Source organism: Octopus bimaculoides, chromosome 4 (genome assembly GCF_001194135.2).
Source record: "Octopus bimaculoides isolate UCB-OBI-ISO-001 chromosome 4, ASM119413v2, whole genome shotgun sequence".
NCBI lineage: Eukaryota > Metazoa > Mollusca > Cephalopoda > Octopoda > Octopodidae > Octopus > Octopus bimaculoides.
Window position 1 is genome coordinate 127,136,322 of NC_068984.1, and position 6,003 is coordinate 127,142,324.

Below are 6,003 nucleotides of genomic sequence, written 5' to 3' on the forward strand. Positions count from 1 at the left end.
ACCACCACCACCTCAGATTTTGGGGAGAAGAAAAAATTCCCTTGGAGGTACTCCAATACTTATATTCATAGTGTGATTGGTCAATATTCCAGATGACATTAGACTTAGACACTCGTGCCTATAAACCCTTTTGAAGTCTGAATGAGAGGCTGACATATATTGGTTTCAAATTTTGGTACAGGGCCAGGGATTTTTTTAGAGAAAAGGAAGTTGATTACATCACCCCCAGGGTCCAACGGGTACTTATTTTATCAACCCCAAAAGGATGAAAGGCAATGTCAGCCTTGACGGAATTTGAACTCAGAACATAAAGATAGATGCAATACTGCTAAGCATTTTGCCCAGCATGCTAATGATTCTGCCAGCTCACCACCTTAAGGGTGGCATGTATTAATACAAGTTCTGTCATCCAGCCATAGTTTCCATGAACCTGGTCAAAGGGGTTAACAGAAGAAACTTCCACCTATCTTCAAGGAGATTTTTTATATGGTAGTCCTGTACTACAATAAGGCCCAGACCTCCTGTGGTTTTACAGATTAGATTAAGAATATGCCTGATCCTAACTCCACCAAGAAAAAATATGCCACAATAAAGTCATTGTTCACATCCTCATTTGACCTGAACATAAAAACTTATGTAGGCAAGATCTTCATTAGTTTAGTTGATAAGCACTACCCCCAAACACATAAATACTGGAAAATATGTAACAAACACACCTTGAGGGTCTCATTTAGCTGCACTTGTAGCATCAAAAAAATATTACTAAGTAGGTCCCAGTTTGAAACAAAGACAAGCTACTCAGACAGAAGTAATGCTACATGTCCGTGTAACAACTATTAAAATACAGAAACCATTGTGTATGAGGCAAAGGTGGTCTCAGGGGATTCAAACGGTGTGACAGACATCCAAAGATATCTATGTGCAACAGTAGGTCCCTCCAGGACCAAATTCAACAATTACAAGTCCTTGATTAACACCTAGGGGAAATGAAATGTCACATCTCTAGCATGGTATACATGGGTATTGAAGGAAAACATCAAATGGAGGACAGTGGAAAAGTGTAAACCTTCCTTTAACAGTAGTAAGAAGTACAGGCTCTGCTTTGCTGAGAAAAAAATCATATTAAAACTTTCTCCACCTGGGCACCAATTTTAATTGTAAGAGCGAGATATTCCAATCCTGCTCTCATGAACACAGATTCGTGCTAGCATACTGGTTAATCACACCACGAATATAAGCAATGAGTATCCCATAAAGGTTTGTTTTCCCTCACCAAAATCTGAAGAATTAATATATAACTTGCTACACCCAACTGTGGTGTGTGTGTGTTTGTGTGTGTATGTGTGTGTACATATACACATGCACATACACATATATACATATACATGACCACACACATTAAAATTAACTTCCCTTACCATCTCCCACCCCCATGCTCTACATCTGTACCACCTACCACCATCACCCCAGTTTATAGTTTTATGCATGCATGCCATTGTTGTGTGAATGGTATTGCAATGTTTGCAATAACTGTTTCCAGTTTTCTTAACACTAAGAATTCTGGAATTCCTCCAGATATACATGGGAGATTTAGCTCTTTCAGAGATACCTTGATAAAAGTGTAACAACTGAATGAGAGGGGTTTGTGGTTATTGACCACATCAATATGAAAAGATCAGGCTAACATTTTATGGCCAGTGGTCAATCAAGTGTAAAAGATAGAACAGTACATATATTTCATGTTGAGAGCAATAAATAACTGATATTTTACGCTATATGACACAACAAATAAGAGAAGTCGTGTAAGTGTAACAATACCAGGCTGCATTCGATGTAATAAATTAGTTGTAATATTGAGATAATCCAGTCAGTGCTGTTAGAGCAATATCATAGACAGAGTTTGGCATGGAGAAGATAAACGATATTGGCCTCACTTTGAGATGAATGAAGGAATGAAAACTACAAAGGACAAGTGTTGAATGTTAACCATTTTGTAGATTTATCTGACATATGCTGTGCTAAGATTGAAAGCTATAATGATGATGATGATGTTGATGATGGTGATGGTGGTGGTGGTGGTTTTGGTGGTGGAGGTGGTGACGATGGCAACAACGATGCCAAATTAGAATGCAAGTAATTTCAACGGAATGACATGTATGATATTATGACATTCTGTTGAATAAAACATTATTGTTTTAGTGGTTAATGAGGAAAATATTCATAGATTCATAGGAGATGAAGATGTGATTACTACAGCTAGAGACTTTTGTGTTCATCTGAAGAAAACAATCAGACTTCAATGACAGTAGACATGCTGCTTACAAAAAAAAACAAAAAAACAACAAAAAAACTGAATGGGAATCAAAGAGCCTTGAGTAATCTACAGTTTACAGATGCAAATAATATGATAATATGGAATACAGTTTTTTTAAAAAAGTAACAAACAAAAAACACAAATACTATGAATCCATTGAGAAACATTAACTTATGTAAATGTAAAAATGAAAGTCAGTTCAATCCTGCATTGGGGGTGAAAACTGTAGAGTAAAAAGATTTAAAATGTTTTAAGATGTAAATCTATAATTTAACAATGGTGGCAGTCATAGGAGAAAATTGTTGCTATTGTTTTTTTTTGCCCTAGATCAATCCTGATCAATTAGGCTTACCATCAAAGGTGTTCCAGGCATTGCCATTTTTGTTCTCCAGACAAACTGTATCCAGGACAGTAGTACTTGATATGCCCTTCATTTTTTTTTTTTTAAAGATAGGTAAGATATGATTTGAAGGAGATTTAGCTGCTATTTCTAGCAAGTCTAGGGTCTATCTATTACCTTTTACTTGTTTCAGTCATCAGACTCTGGCCATGCCGGGGCACCACATTGAAGTGTTTAGTCAAACAAATCAACCCCAATACTTTTTTTTTTTCTAAGCCTGGTACTTATTCTATCAATCTCTTCTGGCTGAACCACTAAGTTGCAGGGATGTAAACAAACCAACAACAGGTGTCAAGTGGTAATGGGGGTCAAATGAAAACACAAATCATGCACACACACATATATAAATGAATACATATATAAATACATGTGTGTGTGTGTGATGAGTTTCTTTCAGTTTCTATCTACCAAGTTCACTCACAAGGCTTTGCTTACTCTGGGGCTATAGCAGAAGGCAATGTCCAAGGTGCCACACTTGGACTGAATCTAAAACCATGTCATTGGAAAGCAAGCTTTTTACCACACAACCATGCCTACACCTACATAAGCAGCCAGGTTCTCTCATTTGCTTGTTATTAGTGGTGGTGGTGGCATCAGCAGCGGTGGTAGTAGTACTGGAGGTGGTATTAGTATTTTCGATGTTGTTGTTTAGTCTCAACCAGTAGAAAGATCAAAAAAGCCTGGCTGTGATCATTTAATTGTTTGTTTTTCAGACATTAGTGTGTCTGACTAAATTATCTAGTTAATATATCCTGTTTTTAAGACAATACAATGTAAACTGAGGGAAATTTGGCTGTTATTTCTAGCAGATTAAGTAACCACATAGAGGATATCTTGTTGAGAATATTATACATAACATGTAGCAAACAAATGTCAGATGATCTTTCTTAATTAGACTTAGTGATCTGGTGATAAAGTGTATGGTTAGTAATGTGGAGTACAATCATCATCATCATCATCATCGTCATCGTCGTCGTCATCGTCTAATGTCTGCTTTCCATGCTGGCGTGGATTGGATGGTTTGACAGGAGCTGGTCAGGTGGAGAGCTGCCCAAGCTCCAATTGTCTGTTTTGGCATTGTTTCTACAGTTGGATGCCCTTCCTAACGCCAACCACTTTACAGAGTGTACTGGGTGCTTTATACGTGGCCCTAGCACGGGTGCTTTATATGTGGCACTTGCATGGGTGCTTTTCATGTGACACTGGCTCAGGCGCTTTTTATGTGACACTGAAACTGGTGCTTTTTACATGGCACTAGCACACCCATGAACCTGCAAGACAAGGGTCTCTTGGCTGGCAAAAAGACATGCTTGTATGTATGGATGGCTAAGCTCACCCTAAACTTGTAGAAGAGAGCAATTATCATCATCATGATTGTTTAACATCTGCTTTCCATGCTGGCATGGGTTGGATGGTTTGACTGAGGTCTGGCAAGCCAGTGGGCTGCACCAGGCTCCAATCTGATTTGGCAATGTTTCTACAGCTGGATGCTCTTCCTAATGCCAACCACTCTGAGTGTGTAGTGGGTGCTTTTTATGTGCCACTGGCACAGAAGCCAGTCAGGGGGCACTGGCATTGACCATGTTTGGATGGAGTTTTTTACATGCCACTGGCATGGGAGTCAGTCAAGGGGCACTGGCATCGACCACATTCGGATGGTGCTTTTTATGTGCCACCAATATGGGAGTCAGTCGGGAGCACTGGCTTCAACCACATTCGGATGGTGCTTTTTTACATGCCACAAGCATGAGATCCAGTCATGGGGCACTGGCATTGACCACATTCAGATGGTGCTTTTTATGAGCCACTGGCATGGAAGCCAGTCTGGGGGCACTGGCATCATTAGAAAGTACAAAATATATTACGGTTGTGCATCAGAGCTCTATATTGAGAATATTGTTGGAGAGCAAGACAGAGAGAGAAAGTTAAATATTTCATCTAAATCGACTTATCATAATTTAGAAATTGCTGGATATTTCGAATTAAAAGTTTCTTTTAATGTGATATAGATGGGAAAGATGCAATATTATGGAATGAATAATAACAAACTCTTGAAATATAAGTAAACAATGATTATTGGTGAAGTCATACTGAAGTCCATATAGGACTATTTCTATTGAAAGTTTATATCTTTTATAACTTTGTATTATTTCCATTTTATCAATAAGATTTATTATCTTATTCACAAATATTATATTGATTTATCCACCTCATTAGCTGTTCATTTCTTTAAAATTTGATGGCCTACCAACCAACCAACCAAATATACATATGCATGTGTGTGTGCCCATGCACGCACATGCACACACGCACATGCACACATGCACACACACACACACACACACACACGCACAGCTATATGTATATAACAGAAACATAAGCTTCTGCTAATGAAGTTACATTGATTACAGCATAATTTATAAACATCTACGTTTGAATCGTTAATTCAGATGATCTCGCCAAATGTTCTATTCTGCCTCTTTAGTTAAAAAGTTAAAAACAGTTCAGAGGATAATGAAGATAAAACTTATGAAAAGCCAAAACAAAACCGGAAATAAAAACTAAATTCTAACTTTATAGAAGTAGATAGATTAGCTAAATCTTAATTAAGAATTGCCCCGTATCTCTAGTGTGAGACACCTATTTATGTCCCTGTATTCATACTCCGACTTTTCATCACCTGACAGAAAGCCACCTTTCTGTCAGGTGAGCAGGAAGAAATGTTAGCATGCTGGGCGAAATGCTTAGCGGTATTTCATCTGCTGTTACGTTCTGAGTTCAAATTCTGCCTAAGTCGACTTTGCCTTTCATCCTTTCGGGGTTGATAAATTAAGTACTAGTTATGCACTGAGGTCGATGTAATCGACTTAATCTCCTTTTCTGTCCTTGTTTGACCCCTCTATGTTCAGCCTCTTGTCGGCAATAAAGAAATAAGAAAGCCACCTTCAAGAAGAAGAAGAAGAAGAAGAATGAGGAGGAGGAGGAGGAAGAGGAGTGGGAAGAGGAGGAGGTGGAAGATGAAGGAGGAGGAAGACAAAAGAGGAGGAGGAAGACAAAAGAGGAGGAAGGAAGAGGAAGATGAAGGAGGAAGACGAAAGAGGAGGAAGACGAAAGTGGAGGAAGGAAGAAGAAGGCGGAGGAAGAAGGAGGAGGGAGAGGAAGGCGGAGGGAGAGGAAGGAGGAGGGAGAGGAAGGAGGAGGGAGAGGAAGGAGGAAGGAGAGGAAGGAGGAGGGATAGGAAGGAGGAGGGAAAGGAAGGAGGAGGGAAAGGAAGGAGGAGGAAGAAGGA

The 6,003-nt window shown here is 39.0% G+C and overlaps 1 protein-coding gene across 3 annotated transcripts in view; it reads right to left on the reverse strand.

Annotated features, from left to right (window-relative positions):
• The window catches only part of LOC106871170 (uncharacterized), a 103,057-nt gene that overhangs the window by 6,298 nt on the left and 90,756 nt on the right, over positions 1-6,003 (reverse strand). The window lies entirely within an intron of this gene.